The sequence below is a fragment of the Tupaia chinensis genome, unplaced genomic scaffold, assembly GCF_000334495.1.
Source record: "Tupaia chinensis unplaced genomic scaffold, TupChi_1.0 Scaffold000226_1, whole genome shotgun sequence".
Taxonomy (NCBI): domain Eukaryota; kingdom Metazoa; phylum Chordata; class Mammalia; order Scandentia; family Tupaiidae; genus Tupaia; species Tupaia belangeri.
The window spans coordinates 4,281,236-4,302,284 of NW_006159701.1; positions in this window are offsets into that span (position 1 = coordinate 4,281,236).

Sequence of the window (21,049 nt, forward strand, 5' to 3'; positions counted from 1 at the left end):
GCACTGTGTGAGGCCTGCTGCGGACATGGAAGTGCTCAGTGCTGTCTGCACGCTTTGATCTGGGAAGGGTGACTGCCCAGGAGCAGCTGTCCGCAGGCCCCTGGTGGGGAGACAGGAGCCTGTCACATACGAGGACCACTGGGAATATACTGACATGTGCAGCCTTCTCTTCAAGTATCCGTGGCCTTTGTGGAATCTCCTCTCGAAGGGAAGTGTCAGCTGCGAGTGGTCACAAAGGGCCCGTGCTGCTGTGACATGAATAGATCCCTCGGCATCACAAAGGGAATGTGGAATGTGGCCCTGGAAGGTTCCCCTGGCCCAGGGACAGTTGTTCCGCTGCCTGGGGCCAACACTGACCACTGGCTGGTGGGGCCAGCCCCAGCTGGTGTGCTGTCTAAGCCCACAGCTGGAGCCAGCCTTTCAGAGATCCCGGGAAATGCTCCTGGTGGGCCTCGGCACAGCCCAGCACCTCCAGGATCCACTTACTACGCACAAAGCAGCCCTAGGAAACCCAAATCTGCCTCAGGAGAGTGGGGTTTGGGGGGATGGGGATTGACTGGCCAGACCTCCATGAGCGTGGGGTGCAGCCATGGGCCGGTCGTGGCCTCAGAGCTGTCAGCAACACCCACCAGAAGGCCCCTCTGGCTAAGCACATACCAGAGAAACAGATGACCCTCAGAAGAGACCATGGCTGCTTCCAGGAGCCTGAAGGAGGAAGACCTTTGACTCTAAGAAATTCCTCTAGAAGAGAGAAGGCAGGGGCTGGAAGGGATTGGAAAAGGATGGCCCTGAGGGAAGTAAGTACCGACACAGCAGACTATGAAAGAGGCAGGAAAGGTCTTTGGGGATACGTGGATGGGTTCAAAAGCATCCCACCCAGAGCCTCTCTTGGGGTGACAGAGAACACCCCAGGCCTGCATGCTGTCCTCACCCCCATTAACCTATCAGACATATGTACACCAACAGAAGGGCCCTCGCCGGTCCATCCTGTCACCTGCCATGGTGTGTGACAGGTGGACTGTGCCTCAGCCAATGTGTTCTCGTCCCTCTGAAAAGGCCATAGGAAGCACAAGCTCTTCCCGCTGTCCAGTCTCTTACAAAACAGAAAACAAGCAAGAATGAATCCCGGTGCCGTCCTGCTGCTCCACTCCCGGGTCCCCACCGGGTGTGAGCGAGGGGCTGTGCTGCTCCGACTTCCGAAGTATGGGCTCTGGCTCAAGACTGCAGTCAGCCAGAAGCCACGAAGATCAAAGCTCTAGCAAGTACAGCTGTCCTGGGCCTCAGGCCGACCCTGGAGGGCGGGCCGGCAAGGCCAGGCTCCCGCCACATGCCCTGCTGCCTGCCCAGGCAGGAGTTCGCCTGCCCTGGCTCAGGATCCGGCCAGGCCGTCCTGGCTGCAGGCTGCAGGCTGTCACCCACCCCTCGTGCGTCTTGAATACCTGCACTTAATCTTCGCAAGCCCTTGGAGTGTGCGAGATCCCATCGCCTTGGCTCTAAGGCCAGGCCAGGTCTTCCACAGAGGGGTCGGTCCCCACTCTGCAGTCACTTCTACGGCTTAGAGTCTCCTGCTCGGTGTTGACGTCTGCTTTTGTTACTACCTTGGGAATTTTTAACCTTTTGATTATTCCCCCTGGTGTCTTTGTTTACCTTTCTCACTGTTCTACCTCCTGGCCAGGTCTCCCAGCTTAGCTGCCCTGGTGTGGAGTGTTTTTCAAACCTTCCAACCAGCTGCCTCTGGTCAGGCTGGGCAGAGGCCCAGATGACGGGGTTCACCCTCTGCCCGCAGACCTCTGGTGGGTCCATCTCACAAGTAAGGCTTCTGTCTTGCTGAACTGAGCATCGAACTTCCCACGAGGCCTTAGTGGGGCGTGAGGAGAGTCAGAGGTCAATCTCCTGCTTCAGAAAGGAAGCGTCTCTAGGAGCGCTGACTGGAGGGCCCCCTCCTGCCTGGACAGGGAGCTGCCATTGTGGGGCTTCCGGCAGCTGCAAGCCCTTCCCACATCCAAGCTCACCTCCCAGCAGGGATTCTGACTTTGGATGATAAGGCTTTATTTGTAAATACGCTCTTAATATGCAACTTTGAGAATAAAATAGAAACATCATGTATTTTAAAAATATAAGATGAAGTGTGACACACTGTATACAATTTAATATATATTTTTAGGATTTTGTTATTTAAGAAAATGGAATGTAATGGTACTTAACTTTTACAAAAAGAGAAAAATGTTATTTTTACTGTCTGGAGAAAATAAATATTCTCATTGTTGTAGAAACAGTGATGGCCCCAGGCTGTCGTTTTTATGGGAGTTTCGCCAGAGACCGTGGGACTACAGGAAGGTGGCGCATGATGGGATTCCTCCCCTGCTACAAAGCCAGGCCTCATGCTGTGTTTGCTTTTTCCTGGTCCTGTCTCCAGATTTCCTCCGGTCTTGTCAGGCCTTGCCCCACAGCCAATCTTCAGCTGGGGAGTTTTTAGGGGCTGGCAAGTGGCATGGTGGTTAAGGGTGCTGGACTCCCATATGGCCGACCATGGTTCAAGTCTCGGACCTGGTGGCTTGCTTTCTCACTTCTTCTCTCTCTCTCTGTCTCTCTCTGATCAAACTGGAAAATAACAATGATAATAATAATAAATAAAGTTAAATAAAATAATTCTTTAAAATAAAATAAAATAAAAGAGTAGGAATTCCAAGTCAACACACCGTACTACAGGGGTAGGAGAGAGTTGAGGAGAGTGCAGGGCCCTGCCTGAAGAAAAATGCAGGTTTGAACTGACATTGAACAGGTTGGTTAAAATCTTAGCCTCAATTTACCCACCTGGACAATGTTCTCGTAACTATACCTCAGAAGGTTATAAAGAGGAGCCAGCAGGCGGCATGGTGGTTAAGGCACTGGACTCCCACATGGTCGACCACAGTTCAAGACCTGGACCTGGTGACTTGCTTTCTTTTCTCTCTCACTCTCTTTTTCTCTTTCTGATGAGTGCACATATCCTATAGCAAATTTTAATAATAACACTAATAAATAAAGTTAAATAATTCTTTAAAAAATATTATGGGGGTTGGGACCAGCAGTTAGCATAATGGCTATGTCACTGGACTCCCGCATAGTCGACCACAGTTCACATTCCATACCCGGTGGCTTAAAACTCACACTGGGCACGTGTGCATGCATGCCCAAGATCCCGAGAGGAGAATGGAGGAGAGGGAATAGCGGCATGGCCATGCCCCCGGGGGGTGATTTCTCGCTTTCTGTCTCTCTGTCTCTCTCTGTCTGTCTGGCGAGCGCACGCACCCTATAGCGAAAAACCTCTCCAAAAAAATAAAATAAAAGAAAGAAAGAAAGAAAAAATATTATGGGGGTAACAGGTGGCATAGTAGTTAAGGCACTGGACCTCCTACAAGGCCAACTGTGGTTTGAGTCCCAAACATAACGGCTTGCTTTTTCGCCTTCCCTCTCTCTCTCTGTCTGTCTGTCTCTGGTGAGTGCATATGCCCTAGAGTGAATTAAATAAAAGTAAATAATTCTTAAAAGAAAAAAAGATTAGGAAGAGTAGGGAAGTATCTCTAAAGTGCTTATGGGGGTCAGCAGGTGGCATAGTTATTAAGGCATAGTATTTCCACGCTGCCGACCTCATTTTGAGTCCTGAATCCAGCAGCTTGAAGTTCACACCGGGCATGTGGTTTTGTGTGCCCAAAATCCCAGGAGGAGAATGGAGGAGAAGGGACTGTAGTATGACCATCCCCCTGGGGGGTAATCTCACTTTCTCTCTCTCTGTCTCTCTGGTAAGCTCAAACACCCTATGGCAAAAACATAAAAAATAAATAGACAAATAAATAAATAAAATGCTTATGGAATTTTATGCCAGGTGGAACTTACCTTGCCTCTTTGAGCAACCAATTCTTTTCCATACCCTTTTCTTTTCTTTTTTCTTTTTTTAAGTTTATTTCTTCCATGAGAGAGGGGGACAGAGAGAGAGGCACCACTGACAAGGTCTTCACACTGCAGTTCGCCCCCAGCTTCGGGCAGCCCACATGTGTGCGTGCACAGACACACACACACACACACACACACACATCCAGAGTCCATAGGGAGACCTCAGGGCCTTCCCATGTGGCATCAGCATCATAGAGCATGTGTCCCTGCTGTGCCACCATGGCTGACTACTACCCTTATTCATTTATTTGCCATAAGGCATGTGCACTTGACAGAGAGAGACACAGAAAATAGAAAGTGCACGAAGGATAGTGAGAAATTACCTGCCAGGGAGGACGGCCATGCCGTAATCCCTTCTCCATTCTCTCAATATTTTGGGCACACATGCACATGTACTCAGCATGTTTTTCAAGCCACTGGGTCTGGGACTCAATCTGTGCAATCAGCCATGTGAGATCCAGTGCTTTAACCACCATGCCAGCTGCTAGCCTCACCTTCCCTTTTTTTTTTTTTCTTTAGAATTTTTTATTTTATTTTATTTATTATCATTACTATTTTTTCCCCCTTTGGCTATAGGGCATGTGCACTCACCAGAGAAAGACTGAGAGGGAGAGAGAGGAAAAGAGAAAAAAAAAGCCACTAGATCTGGGACTTGAACCACTGTTGGCCATGTGGGAGTCTGGTGCCTTAACAACCACATCGCCTGCTGGGCCTACCTTACTTTTCTAATGATGCTAATAGAAACCTCAAGGTATGTTCTCCCTACGGTGCACCAGGCACCCTACCACTAGGCATCACACATTGCCTCACAGCCCTTTACAATGAATTCCATTGTCCCTATTTTGCTGCTGAAGAAGCTGAGGCTCAGAGGGGCACATGGGATAGCAGCTGGGAGCACAGCCCTGGTGGGATCCAGGTTCCTCCATTCATTAGATAAGAAGCCAGTGAGAGAAAAACAGGGAGCCTTGGGAGGGATTCAGCAGAGTGAACTCAGGTTCCCAGTCTGGAAAGGTTTCCTTCTTGTATTAGGAAAAACTGATTGGAGTGAGGCAAGACCCGGGGGGAGAGAGACCAGTCAGGAGGTCCAGCCGAAAGGGTGCTGAGGGCCCCCAGGCCAGCACTGTGGAGAGGGAAGGGCTGACTGCACCATAGGTCAGGGCAGGTGCTCGAGCCAGATTGCCTGGGCACCCAGATGCACTGCACCACTTCCAACATGACCTCAGATGGTTAGGCACACAGGTGCCTGGTTTCTCACCTGTCAACTGGAGACAGTTTCTGTACCTGCCTTTGCGATGTGCTGGGAGTTTAAGTCACTCCCTGTAGCATGTTTTCACCAAATAGTAGCTACTCCTGCTAGACTTGAGGTGAGGTTTATGAATGGGGAAGGGTCTAGGATGATGTTCAGTACTCTGACTTGGGTGCCTGGATGAAGAGAGGAGCTATTCTTTGAGATAAAGAACACAAAAGTCACCAAGCATGAGGGTAAACCTGAAGAATTCATTTGGATTGGGGCCAGCGAGATCCCTATGGGACATTGAAGTTGAGCTGTCCAGGAGGCACTGGGCAGGCAGCCTGAGACCCACTCAAGGCAGCACAGTCTAGGGCCTGGGCACCAATGACATCCTTGAGATGAGCGTCTGGAGTGAGTCTAGAAAGCTGCTAGGATAGAGTCTTGGGACACACTGAGATAGATGCAGGGGTACCTGGGAAGAACCAGGATAGGGTGGGGGTAAGGCAGGAGAAGAGGATCCCTGGAAACCAAAGAACCTACAAGCAGAGCCTCTAGTCTGACTGGTTCAGGCTCACATGGATTACTGGTCCTTTGACTCCCATTCCGAGTTCTCGTGAGGTGATTTGTCTGAGCGAAGTCTCTGTGGCCTAGTCGGTGTTTGCTGGAGTATAGGGTTCTCAGAGGAGGGCACAGAGCAAGGTTCATGATGACATGCTTTGGACAGAGAGTGCGGTGCTTTTGGCCTCTAGCTTGGTGCATCTGACCTCTTGCCTGGTGTGGGCTTGGTCAAAAGGCAGGTCCCTGGACCTCACCCTATTGCCAACTCAGAATCCTTGGGAAGCTCCCTGGCTTATTCTGATACTCAGCAAAGCCTGACAACCATTTTCATTTGTTGGAGAAATGTGGTCATAGTCCTCTCTTCTGAAACAGAGTGTCCACATAGACAGCTATACAAGTTCTAATCCCTATTTCCTTCACAGACACGACGTTTTTGTTATCGACCGCAAAGACTTTCATCCCAGAGGCTTTAATAATTTTTTCATAGTTTTGTTTTATTCATGATAGAGAGATGCACCCTCACCAGGGTCCTGTCACGCCCCAAGTCCCTTTCTCTAGCCCTCCAGCTTTGTCAGGATCTCGTGTGCCGAGCGTGTTTCAGGTCAGCTGGGCCAGGGATCCAAACCTGTAGTTGATTGTGTGGCTTCCAGCACTGCAGTTTAGTTCTGTACCACTGCAGGCTGGGTCACCAGGCTGGGCCTCATCCCAGAGATTTATCACAGGACGGAGAAGTAGAATTTGGTGGGAGGTTGCGCGGCAGCAGTTATTTCCAGATGCTTCTCTGAAAGGGGCCTCACCTTGACGTGAAGTTTCTGTTCTCTTCACCACTACCCTGTCCCTGGCTAATTCTGCCTCCACCATAGCAGCCAGGCCTAAGACACCACCATGGCTGTTGCAATATGACGGCATCTTTAAAGGCCAGCTTTAGTTGTGTATTTATTTTCTCTGAGCTTCCCTTCTCTTTCCCAGAAACTCTTTCCTTCCACAAAGGAAAATATTTTTAATGGCAGGAAATGACTGGTGGGAAACAAATGGGGTGGCCTTGCTGGTAAATTTCTTAGAGACAAATTAGGCTCCACCAGACAGATAAATAAAGGAAAAAATGCAGCCAGAAAGCACAACAGTGCTCCCTGAAGAACCCCCTCTGCACAAGCCCCTGTGGCACAGGTGGAAGGGAGCGTGCAGGACTGCAGAGCTAGAAGCCACATGGCTGACCATGGTTTGGATCCCCAGCCTGGTCCACCTGAAATACTCCAGTTGCGCATGCGTGTGCCCTACATCCTGAGAAGCCAGAGGTCTGGGGGAAGGCAGTCATGGCGTGACCAGACCCTGTGGGGAGTGTTTGTCTCTAGTACATGCACATATGCCACCATCAATAAAAATGTAGTAAAAAAGAATTTTAAAAACCCTCTTTTGGATTATGGGACAACACCCCCACACCCATGGACTTTGAGGACTGCCAGCGTCCAATGAAGCTGCCGAACTTTGCATGTTGACCTCGTCTCCTGTATTCTCCCAAACCCGAGAGACACAGACTGTAAAACACACCACCAGGAAGGCAGCACCAGGGCAGCAGCAGGCTCATCCTTTGTCAGGCAATCAAAGAGTCTTCTTCCCGTGGAGAGGAAAACGGCTGGACAAGGGTGACCTTGTCTCTAAGCTTGGAAGTCACATGACCATATCCTCTCCCCACTGGGCCATGCACGCCTGAAACTGCAGACGGTCTCTGGGACTCAGAGAACTGGGAAACTTTTGTTCCTCTGTGGCAGGGTCGGGTCCCCATGGGGGATTGTTTTTGCTTAGCTGAAAAGGACACTTTGGGGATAGAATATTTCAACCCTGAGAAGCAGCAACATTTGCTTGTAGCTGGAAGTCTTCATTTCTGGTCTCCAGCTGTTGTCTGGAGCCACCAGGCCCCCACTGAATGGGCCTATGCCTGGCAACTAGGGGCAGACAGTGCTGGGCCAAGCTGGACATGGTCCCAGATGCCCGTCTCCAGGACAGCCTGGCTGCAAAGACGCCCTACGCCCTGCTGGTGATGATATCTGGGCTCTGGAATGATCCTATTAGCTATGGATGTCTGGGCTAGGGCACCGGGCTCCACAAGAACCATTTTCGGGGGAAAGTAGATCCAAGTTTGAAGTGCAGACCAACTCCTCAGGAGGAAACACAAACATCTCAAACGGCCAAGGCAATTGCAATAGCCAGTCTGCAGTTTCCATCTGTTTCACTCCAAGGAACTACTACCATTGTCCCCGTCCAAATGAAGCTGCCGAACTTTGCATGTTGATCACGTGAATATGTTTAGTTAACTTACCTTGGTTACTAGTACTAAGGATAAAGAGCAGGAGGTATTCAGATCTCATATTTAGCCAACCACAGGGCAGCAATCCCTTCTCCATTCTTCTCTCAGGATTTTGAGCATGCATACATACACATTCAGTGTGAGTTTTAAGCCACTGGATCTGAGACTCGAACCGCAGTTGAGTACATGGGAGTCCAGCAATGTAACGATTATGCTGCTGGTCTCTATTATTATTTTTTAATTTGCTATAGGGTACATGCACTCACCAGAAAGAGACAGACAGAGAAAGGGAGGAAAAATGTGAGAGTAAGCCATCAGGTCCAGGACTTGAACCATGGTCAGCCATGTGGGAGTCCAGCACCTCAACCACCATGCCGCATACTGGTCCCTGCTTTTTTTTTTCTTGCCTTTAAAAAAAAAAAAAAAAAAAAAAAAAAGACAGGGTCTTGCTATGTCACAATCCTCCTACCTCAGTCTCCATCTGGTGCAACAGTTGCATACCAGCAGGCCTAGCTTTTTCAGACAGGCTCTTATGTCTCCCAGGCCAGCCCTGAGTTCTCATCCTCCTGCTTCAACCTCCCAATTCACTGGGGTTTTAGATGCATGGCACCATGCACAGCCTTCACATGGACGAAGAATCAAACCTGGGCTTCCTGTGTGGTCTAGTCTGCAGAGCAGAGCATCTCAGCAGTGTGCCACGCAACTGGGCCAGAAGCAGCTCCCCACCACCACCCAGCTTTTAGTAATTATTATTTTTTATTTCATTTTATTCATTTATTATTTTAATTTGAACAGAGAGACACACACAGAGAGAGAAGGGAAAGTGAGAAAGTAAGCTGTCAGGTCCGGGACTCAAACCACAATTGGACATGTGGGAGTCCAGTGCCCAGGTTGTCACACCACCTGCCAGCCCCTTTAGTAATTATTATTACTTACAACTTACAAGACAGTAGTAACTTCTTAGAGAACTCTGAGAAGTACTATTTTATACTGATTTTGAGTTTCTAAAATAAGGCCAGAAATTAGTAAAAAGAAAGTACTTCATTTTCTGTATTATGTATGATATAAAGTGCTCTCACAGTCAGTAAATGAAGATATAAGGTGTGAAAAAGTTTAAAATCTGAGTTCAGGTCTTTCTAAATATTAGGATAAGCTTCTCTGGACTTCTGAGTTGAGTTTCAGCTGCAGGAGCAGCTTTCTATGGGCTGAGAAAAGAGCTTTGAGAAGTACAAAGATGATTATAACAACACGATTTCTACAGTACGCACTGTTCCAGACACCGTGCCAAGTGCTGGACAGACACTACTGGGTCCATCTTTTCTTCCATTTTTAAGAAGGCACATGTGCTCACCAGAGTGACAGAAAGAGAGAAAGAAAGCACACTCCCCCCCGACGGGGTATGGCAACACTGCAATCTCTTCTCCATTTCTCCATCCCCTTGGGATTTGGGACATGCATACACACATGCCTGGCATGTTTTTCAAGCCTGTGGAGCCAGGATTTGAACTGTGATTGGCCACAGGAGATCCAGCTCCCTTAACCACTGAGCCATAGACTGGCCCCCACCTTTGCAATAATCCAGCAAGTAAACTGAGTCTCCAAGAAGGGGGCCAGTCAGTGGAGGGTAGGACCAGGAGTCAGTCCAGACTCACTGGCTCCAAGACTCAGGCTCCTTACTCTTCCTTACTCGGGACTCAAACCACAATTGGACATGTGGGAGTCCAGTGCCCAGGTTGTCACACCACCTGCCAGCCCCTTTAGTAATTATTATTACTTACAACTTACAAGACAGTAGTAACTTCTTAGAGAACTCTGAGAAGTACTATTTTATACTGATTTTGAGTTTCTAAAATAAGGCCAGAAATTAGTAAAAAGAAAGTACTTCATTTTCTGTATTATGTATGATATAAAGTGCTCTCACAGTCAGTAAATGAAGATATAAGGTGTGAAAAAGTTTAAAATCTGAGTTCAGGTCTTTCTAAATATTAGGATAAGCTTCTCTGGACTTCTGAGTTGAGTTTCAGCTGCAGGAGCAGCTTTCTATGGGCTGAGAAAAGAGCTTTGAGAAGTACAAAGATGATTATAACAACACGATTTCTACAGTACGCACTGTTCCAGACACCGTGCCAAGTGCTGGACAGACACTACTGGGTCCATCTTTTCTTCCATTTTTAAGAAGGCACATGTGCTCACCAGAGTGACAGAAAGAGAGAAAGAAAGCACACTCCCCCCCGACGGGGTATGGCAACACTGCAATCTCTTCTCCATTTCTCCATCCCCTTGGGATTTGGGACATGCATACACACATGCCTGGCATGTTTTTCAAGCCTGTGGAGCCAGGATTTGAACTGTGATTGGCCACAGGAGATCCAGCTCCCTTAACCACTGAGCCATAGACTGGCCCCCACCTTTGCAATAATCCAGCAAGTAAACTGAGTCTCCAAGAAGGGGGCCAGTCAGTGGAGGGTAGGACCAGGAGTCAGTCCAGACTCACTGGCTCCAAGACTCAGGCTCCTTACTCTTCCTTACTCCTTCTCCTTCAGGGTGCTCCCACCCAGGCAGGCAGGCAATGGGCCCCAAATAGGTCATCACCCCATTTGCTGCTTCCAGTCAGCCCTGGGAAGGTACACCTCAAGTACAGGGCAAGGAAGACATTGAGCCAACTCTTCTGTATCTAACTGAGGACACGGCAAGAGAATTAGATGAACGTCTGGACCCACCTCCTTAAAAAAGCCCCCCCACCTGCTGCCAAAACTCTGCATGGAAATTCTAGAATCCAAAGACCCCTTGAAGCCTTTTCATGATCGTGAGATTTAAAATCTCTCCATTAAACCACAGGCATAGTTATTTGAAAAAAAAATTTTTTGAGATGTTTTTGCTATAGGACATGTGCGCTCGCCAGAAAGAGAGAGAGACAGAAAGCGAGAAATCACCCACCCAGGGGAAATGGTCACACCACAGTCCCTTCTCCAGAGGATCTTGTGCACGCACACACAACCGGCGTGAGTTTAAGCCACCAGGTCCGGGACTCGAACCGCAGGCGGCTACATGGGAGTCCAGAGACATAACCATTATGCCAACCACTGGTCCCAGTTATTTGAGATCTAAAATGAACAGATTTGGGGACCAGCAGAGGGCGGAATGGTTACATCAGGTGGATTCCCATGCTCCCACAGAGTTGACCATGGTCTGGGACCTGGTGACTTAAAACTCACACCAGGTGCGTGTGCATGTGTGCTCGATATCCCAAGAGGAGAACAGAGAAAGGATTGTGGCGTAGCCACCTTTCCAGGGGTTGACTTCTCACTTTCTGTCTTTCTGTGCATGCCCAAGGTCCTGGGTGAAGGAAGAAGGAGAAGGGATTGCAGAGTGGCCAGCCTCCCTGGGGAGAAGATGCACATGCCCTATAGCAAAAATCTCTATCAAAAAATATAAAGGGGGAGATAATCATAGTGGTGATAATAACAATTACAGTAACCATGGATACGCTTTACTAACTAATTGTCAGGCACTTATGCCAGGGGTTGGCAAACTTTTTCTGTAAAATGCTAACTACTAGGCCAGCAGGTGGTGTGGTGGTTAAAGGTGTTGGATTCCCACATGGGTGACCATGGTTCGAGTTGCCAAGTTGGCAAATTGCTTTCTCACTTTCTCTTTCTCTCTCTCTCTCTCTGCCTCTCTCTGGTCAAATTAAAAAATAATAATAACAAATGGAATTAAATAAATAAATAAATAATTCTTCTAAAAGAAAGAAAACTACTAAAAAATTTCAGACTTTGCAGGCTATCAGTGTCTCTCTCAATACTATATATACTCTGTCCATACCAGTTAGTGGTGTGATCCACTCACCAGCACCATAGGCCCGTCTCTGGGACCCCTAAGGCCCCATTACCACAAGCCCTGGAGCCATTGGTGTGAGGAGCAGAAGATGAGGAAGGACCATCAGGGCCACTTTGTTCTTAGCTGCAGACAATATGCAAAGCAGCGGCTATTGTTGTGTTCCAATAAAACTTTATGGACACAGCAGCTTGAATTTAATGTAACTTTCATATATCATGAAATACTGTTCTTTTGATCCTCTCTCCCCAACAATTAAAAGTGTAACAACCAGCCCAGCCACATGACCTTGTGGTTAACAGATTCCACATGGCTATGTACGGGTTTAAATCCCAGCCCCAGGGACTTGAAAAATATGCAGGGGGGACCAGCAGGTGGCGTGGTGGTTAAAGTGCTGGACACTCTCACATGGCCAAACACGGATCAAGGTCCAGACCCCTGATGGTTTGCTTTCTCACCTCCTCTCTCTCTCTAGTCAATTTTTTTTAATTAATAAATAAAGTTAAAGAAATAATTCTTTTTTTAAAAAATGCAGGGTAATTGCACATGTATGCCCCAAATCCTAAAGGACAGAGAAAAGAAGAGGTTGAAACAAGACCACACCCCACTGGGAGTGCTTTCTCCCCCTATCCTCTGCCTTTCTCTGGCTAGTACATGTCCCACCCTGGCAAGTTTCTAAAAAGAGAAGAGGAGAAGAGAGGAGAGGGAAAGGGAGGGGAGAAAGAAAAGAAAAGAAAAATGTAAGAACCATTTTTATAGTTCATAGACTATAAAAAATCAGACCCTGTACTCTGCTCATCACTTTTCACACATTATCTTATTTCGTCCTCGTAACAACTGCCTGGATGAGGCATGGGGGTTTGGTGGTTGTTTTGCCAGAGGATGTACCGCCTGGAGAGACAAGGAAGGAGCAAGAGAAACCATCTCCCGGTGAGTCATGATCACGCCACAATTCCCTCTCCACTTCCTCCTTTCAGGATCCTGGGCACACACAGGCAGCCAGCATGTTTTTCAAGCCCCTGGGTCAGGACTCGAACTTCCGCGAGCCATGGGGGATCCAGCTCCTATGGCCTCTAGGTTATGAGGCCACCCCCAAGGCATTGCTTCTTTCTCTCTTTCTCTTTCTCTCTTTTCTTCTCTCTTCTTTCTCTCTCTTCTCTCTCTCTCTCCCTCTCTCTCTCTCTTTTCTCTCTCTCCTTCTTCTCGCTCTTTCTTTCTTGAGAGAGATTTTTGCTATGGGGTGTATGCGCTCACCGGAGAGACAGAGACAGACAGAAAGCAAGAAGTCACCCCTCAGGGGGAATGGCCATGCTGCAATCCCTTCTCCTCTCTTCTCTCAGGATTTTGGGCACGCACGTACGCGTGCTGGCGGAAGTTTTAAGCTACCGAATCTAGGACTTGAGCCATGGCTGACCATGTGGGAATCCAGTGATGTAACTATTAAGTCATCTGCTGGTCCCACTTCTAATCACCTTTGTCAGGTGAGGAAATAAGGCCCCACAGGGTTAAATAATTCATTTGAGAAGCATTGGAGCCCACACTCGAATCCACCCTCCAGGTCTGTTTGCTCTCCTGAGAGACGTGATGGGTGAGTTCAAGTTGTACAGGAAGAGAAGCAAGGGTGATGGTGGCGTGAAAATGCCGTGGCGGCACCCCAGGCCCGGAAGTATCAGGGAGGGAGGCTCCTTCCTCTGCAGTCTACTTGCACCGCAGGGGAGGGCAGCTGGTTTCCCGAGCGGTTCTCCCAGCGCTCCCCTCCCTTGAAGGGGCTCTGAAGACAGAGGCCCCAGATCCAGGACAGCTGGTGGCCTTCACAGTGTTTTGCATCCCCCATGTTCTCTCAATTATAACCAACTTGCCACCCTCAGCAATTCCTTGTTCCCCTTTGCTAATACCCATGAGTTGGAACCATCAGCTGGATTCTCAGCCAAAGGTTGGCTAAAATCGCCTCCCCTTCCCACGCAGGGAGTCCTCTTGGCACTTTGAAACTTGTCTTCTCAGTCCTGCAAGGTGGGTAAGTCCTGTCCTTTCCCTGGCGGCCTTATGTGGCTGGGATGGACCACCCAGATCTCTTAGTAAAGAGGGAGACCAAATCTGCTCAAGTTTCTTTAACTCCCAGCCTTCTGGCTGGCTCCAGGGGTCTCTGACTGGTGACTCCCAATTTCTCCCTTAGGGCCTTACTTATTTGCAACTGGGGGCAAGATTTTGGAACTCTCTGCCCCGGATGACAGGGACTGGACGCTGGGGAGGATAAAAGTGGCTGAAAAGGTGGCCACCCCGCAATCCCTTCTCCATTCTCCTCTCAGGATTTTGGACACGCACACATACAGACTGCATGTGATTTTCAAGCTGCTGGGTCTGGGACGTGTAACATTCAGTCAGTGATGTGGAATCCAGCACCTTAACCACTATGCCCCCGGTGGCCCTGAGCACGTGTGTGTGTGTGTGTGTGTGTGTGTGTGTGTGTGTACACATACTTTAGAATAAGGGTTTTGTTTGTTTTTTGCCATAGGGCACATGTGCTCACTGGAGAGAGGTGACAAAGAGATAGAGAGGAAAAGTGAGAAATCACCCCTGGGGAGATGGCCCACGCTGCAATCTCTTTTCCTCCATTCTCCTCTAGGGATTTTGGGCACACACATACACATGCGGCGTGATTTTCAAGCCGCTGAGTCTGGCACTTGAACCGTAGTCAGCTATGTGGGAATCCAGCCACCTTAACCACTGTGCCACTGCTGGCTCCCCCTCAGCATGTACGGTTTTTCCTGTATATTTTTTAATGTATATTATTTCCTCCATGAGCCAAAGAGAGAGAGAAAGACAGCACCCCTGATAGTCTTGATGCCATGATCCACCCCCACCAACCCCAGATCATAGGCCTACGTCTCACTCAGGGTACTCCTGGAGTGCTCCAGGCTTGAACCGGAGCCTTCTCCTGTAGGGTTGCCTGGCGCTCCATCTGGCCCTCATCAATACATGGTAACAATTCTCAGTAAACTAAGGATGATGATGTCTGACTCCGCTTATGGGGGCCTAGCCCATCATCCCAACTCTGCAAATAGGAGCCGAAACCCACAGTTCTCAAACCACCCCTCAGGAACAATGGAAGTATGGGGAACCTCAGATGAGCCCTGCCTTTGAGATTGAGGACGCCAGTTATCAAACTCCACACACATAATGCATGAAGTAAGGTGAAGTAAGGGCAGGTCTCTCTTTAGAAAATAATTTCTGACTCTGTTCTTTTTTTTAAAAAAAAAAGATTTTATTTAACTTTATCTATTTATTTAAATTTGATGAGAGAGAGAAAGAAGGCAAGCTGCCAGGTCCAGGACTTGAACCATGGTCAGCTATGTGCGAGTCCAGCGCCTTTAAACACCACGCCACCTGCCGGCCCCCTGACTCTGTTCTTTTAAGAAACTACTTTCCCCCTTGGGAACCAGCAGTTAGCGTAATGGCTATGTCGCTGGACTCCCACGTAGTCGACCGCGGTTCGCGTCCCGGACCCGGTGGCTTAAAACTCACGCCGGGCGCGTGTGCGTGCGTGCCCATGATCCCGAGAGGAGAATGGAGGAGAAGGGATTGCGGCGTGACCATCCCCCCTGGGGGGTGATTTCTCGCTTTCTGTCTCTATGTCTCTCTCTGTCTGTCTGGCGAGCGCACGCGCCCTATAGCGAAAATCTCTCTCAAAAAAAAAAAAAAAAAGAAACTACTTTCCCCCAATACATTTAACATGGGGTGGCATTTTATAAATGCATCTATCAGGCCAGGGTGTCATGGTGGTGAAGGCAGCTGGACCCATATGGCCAACTATGTGGTTCAAGTTCTAGGTCTGCCAGCTGGAAACACTCCAGGTGTGTGTGCATGTGTGCCCAAAATCCCAAAAGGAGGGAGAAATGGAGGAGAAAAGATCACATTGTGACCATCCCATGGAGGGGTACTTTCTCATTGCCCCTCTCTCTGTTTCTCTCTCTAGCTCTCCAGTGAACATATGTGCCCTCTAGCAAATGTATGTGTGTGTATACGCACGTCTGCGTGTGCATGTGTATCTTCACCATCTCAGGGACTTACATAAGGGCTTCAAAAGTTAGTGAAAAATAGAATTTATTTATTTTGGTGCAAAAACTTTCATGCATAGTTTTTTCATAATGCACATTTTCCATTAAGTTTTGAAGCTTTTCATACCTAGTGGGTGAAAGTACCGATCTCCACTGGCTCCCTGCCAGCAGTGGATTCCGGTATCTCTTGCTTCAAGTAAGGAAGCAAATAAAGAATTTGGCTGTCCTCAGATTTCTCTCAAGTCCCCAGGTGTGCAAACATGTTAAGGCTGGGGCTGGGACGGCTGCTTCTGCCCCAGAGTCCCAAACTCCTGCAGAGGCCCGCCTGGGGCAGCCTTGCTCATCATCGCCACCCAGTGGTAAGACTGGAGATCTGCGGAAGAAGGCCGGCCCTGAACCCGCTGCTTCCTTGCAATCCTCTCTATTGAAGTTACCAATTTCTTGGCCCTAAACCTGGCCATAAGCCAGGACTCTCCCTTTCCCCTGCACTAGAAGTTCTCCAATTTGCTGTTACCCAGATGACAAGTCCCTGTGGTCCTGACCTCACGGGACCCAACCACAAGAAAGTAGTAAGGGCATCCTTTTGTCCTGTCTCTAAAAGGAACTCATTCTATCAGCAAGGGAGTGATCAGATAAGCTACCCTCAGACGAAATCGTACGCTGCCATTCCAAGTAATGTGATGTGGTATAGCTATAGGTGAGCTGTCAGAACAGCTTTTCTTTTTAAAGTTTATTTACTTCTTCTATAAGAGAGAGGGACACCTCCCAACAGGGTTTTCACATCACGATCCAGCCCCAGCCCCAGCCCCAGCCAGATCACAGGCACACGTGTGCACAGCTGGCGTGTACTGGGAGACCTCGGGGCCTGAATCCGGGACCTCCTCACGTGGCTTCAGCATCACTGAGGATCGCACTCTTGCAGCATCGCCACAGCTGTCCTGTTCTACCAGGGAAGAAACCAAGTCACAGGACAAAGTGTAAGCACGACACCGTTTCTACCAAAATATTTAAAGAGCACAGTAGGTACCATGGTGGTTGGGGCACTGGACTCACACAAGGCCGACTGCAGTTCAAATCCCGGACCTGGCAGCTTGCTTTCTTACTTTCTCTCTCTCTGGTGAGCCCACATGCCCTATGACAAATTTTAAATAATAATAATAAATGAAACTAAATAATTTTTTTAAAAAATACCGAGCACAGTATACATGTATCAGGCATGCGAAGGCCTGTGCCTGGGACGTCCATGCCAGACACCCATTGTGGTCCCCTTTGGAACAGAAACGAAGAAGGGGAAGAGGCAACAGTGCTCACATTTTACTGGATGTATTTCTATGTGGCTTGAATTTATTTTCAGTTGCCAGACAGCACTCACCAGAAGAGAAACAGAAAGCATCCAGCAACGGGGCACAGTCACAGCAAAGCCCTCTGCCCTACGCTTCCCCATCCCATCAGGATTTTGGTGCCTATGCACGTGTTCCTAGAGTGTTTTGCAAGCCACGAGGGCCAGAATTCAAACACCGTCTGCCATGTGGGTTCTGGCTCCCCACGCAGAGCGCTTCGCTGCTGCACTACAGGGGTGGCCCAGCTCGAATCGTCTACATTCATGAATAACATGTGCAACTTTATAAATAAAATGCACATTGACTATTAAGCATGTGGAAAGGACAAAAACTAGAGAACAGCCTATGTCTCTCCCTGTCACACTACTCAGAAGGAAGCACCGTCTCCACATTTCCAGGGCAGACCAGGAGCACTGAGGAGTGTTGCTTCCCCTGCTTGGGTGAGTCACCTAGGCTCCCAGGGTGGGACGGGGTCCGGCCAAAGCTGCTAGACCATCCACTGGCCTTCCATTTTGCTGCCCGGTGTCACCCAGATCAGTGCCCCATCTCAGGCTGAGTCACACCCAGAGACACCTGCTGGTGCAGATGGCTGCCCAAAGGTGGCTTCTCCCAGAGGTCACTAGAACCCTCAGTTCCCAAGCCAGAAGGTCTTTCTTTTTGTTAACTACAAAATAAACATCTCCAGGCCTGCTGGGCTACTCTCAGTCCAAATGTTTATGCCTTAGAAAGAAAAAATACTCTTGGAAGTTCTCCCCAAGCAGATGGGCGCCAAGTCAGTAATTAACGCTCAGCAATTGGGGCGTCTGATCTTCCGCCAATGGGTCTGCAACAGGTTGGGGGGATGAACGATGCAGACTTGTGCTCTAACTCGGCATCTGATGGGCCTTCAAGGCCTGGGATTACTCTCTGAACTAGGCATCGGAGACTCCCCCTCACTCCACCCCCCAGGAAGTCCCAGACTGTTGGACCGCACTCCAAATGAAAGAGTGCGAGTAGCCACAGCATCCAAACCACCGAGAAGGAGAGCTCCAGGACGGATGTGCCCACACCTCCCAGAGCCATTACCAAGTGGGACCAAGTTTCCAGAACATGAACCTTTGGGAGATAAACCATTATCCAAACCACAGCAAGTGGTGAGGTGAGTAAGGACGGACAGAAATGTTCAAAAACCCAACTAGACGCTGGACTCCAGGCAGCAAGACATTGTTCCTCTCTTTTGGATAGATCCCAAGGGAAGGAGACATCTCAACTCTCCCACAGGCCATCCGGAGCTGTGGCCCTGGGAGGGCACCAGTGAGCAGGGGCAGAGGACCGGCTGCCTCTTTCCATACCCTCCTCACCTCTCCCCAAGATGAACGACAGCTCAGAATGGATCAAATTCCAGAGTGAGTGGGCTGAGCCTAAGTAAACCAGGGGGCAGGGGCACTGTTAGAAGTCTATTGGGGGGTGGCAGGTGGCATGGTGGTTAATGTGCTGGATTCCCACATGGTCAACCACAGTTCTAACTGGTGGCTTGAAAATCACACCACGCATGTGTGGGGGGCACGCAAACTCACAGGAGGACAAAGGAGGGGGGATTGCAGTATCATCATTAGGGAGGACGATTTCTATCTTTCCCTCCCCCTGTCTCTCTCCAGCGAGCACGTGTGCCCTATAGAAAAAAATGTGTCACACACACACAGGTACATATTATACATGCACACAAAGCCCGTGTGTGTGCACACGCAAGCACACAGGCATGCACACAAGACCCACACATACACACATTCTCCTCCTAGCCTTCTGTTTCTGAATGACTAGGTGGCTTATTTATTTATTCTCTGAAAGACAGACAGAGAGAGAGAACCCCACCAGGCCTCGACACCGCAGTCCACCCTGGCCCCAGAGCCCCAGATCGTGGGCACATGCGCACGCGGTGTACTCAGGGAGGTCTCCACATGCGGACTTGGAGCGGTCTCATGTGGGCCAGCCTCTCAGAGCTGTGATTTACGGCTGCGCCATCTGCCCCACCAGACGGTTCCTTCTGCCCACAAATACTTAGTGAACATCTGCCTGGCAGGGTGCTGGGCGGAAGGCGTACAGTGGCATGAGTCATAGACATGGGCTCTGCTCATGGAGCCCCAGGCGTGTACCCTGGGGGAGGGCCAGCCTCCTGGGGTCACCCTTCCTCTCCCATCTCCTGGGGTTCACTCACCCCTTTATGTGGCATTTGGGTGCAGACAAAGGGGAGATCCCACTCGACCTTGAAGTTGAGTCTCAGACTCGGCCTGGTTTATCGGAGGCCTGCATTAAGGAACCCATCAGCACCCTAATGATGTTTGAGAAACTTCAGTGTACCTTAAACCTGCAAAAGGCGTAGGTACCATTCTCTCCTACCTCTTTCGGTCCCAGTGAGATAGAACTTCTAGAAAATCAAGAGACAAAGATCAATCCAGGGTTGGGAACCAGCAGTTAGCGTAATGGCTATGTCGCTGGACTCCCACGTAGTCGATGGTTGTTTGTGTCCCGGACCCGGTGGCTTAAAACTCACGCCGGGCACGTGGGCGGGCGTGCCCAACATCCCGAGAGGAGAATGGAGGAAAAGGGATTGTGGCGTGACCATCCCCCCTGGGGGGTGATTTCTCGCTTTCTGTCTCTCTGTCTCTCTCTGTCTGGCAAGTGCACACACCCTATAGCGAAAATCTCTCCAAAAAAAAAAAAGATGGGCCCACCTTAACTGAGGGATCCTTATAAAAATGAGGCAGAAGGACCAGCAGTTGGCACAATGGCTATGTGGCTGGAATCCCATGTAGTTGACCGCAGTTTGAGTCCCGGACCCGGTGGCTTAAACTCACGCCAGCAGTGTGTGCGTGCGTGCTCAAGATCTGGAGAGGAGAATGGAGGAGAAGGGATTGCAGAGTGACCATTCCCCTGGGGGAGTGATTTCTCACTTTCTGTCTTTCTGTCTCTCTCTGTCTTTCTGGTGAATGCATGCGCCCTATAGCAAAAAACCTCTCAAAAAAAAAGAAGAGGCAGGAAGGGCAAACACAAAAGGGTGGCAATAAGATGATGGAAACAGGCGAAGAAAAGGTCGTGTGTTCTTGGAACTGCAAGCCAGAAATGAGGCAGCCTCTGAAAGTTAGAAAGTGCAAGGAAGGGACCCTCCCCTGGAGCCTCCAGAAGGAAGCCTTCCCGCAGACATCTTGATTTTGTCCCAACGAGCCCCATTTCAGACTTCTGACCTTCAGCATGTAAGTGAATTCATCCATATTGTATCAAGCCACTAACTTTGTGATCATTTGTTACAGCAGCAGTAGGAAACTAATATATCATACCAGAAATTCAAATCAAAAACTTTGCTATTAATTTAGTTAAAAATGAGTGCATTTCTCATTAGAATAAAATTGTATCTTTACCTTAAAATAGTATATATATTTTTTAATAGAGAAGAGTGGATTCTCTTTCCTCGTTTCTTTTTCTTTTTGGCAAATTCCCTCAGTGTCTGGATATATATATATATATATATATAAACAGTATGGTCACATCTACTATTGCATTCAGTCTGCTGTGATATGTTGTTGCCATATATGAAGAAAATCTGGCCCCACATAGATATCGAGATGTTTGAAAAAAGGAGGGACTTTTTCAGATAAAAATAGATGTTCTTCTTTAGTGTAAATCAAAATGTAAAAAGCAGTCATTTCTCCAAGATTAGTTGCAATGTGAAATCTGAAACCATATTGAGGAATATTTTTCACTCTGTCCTGTGAAATCCTATGGCCTTGCAATGTGAATCAATCTTTTATCCACA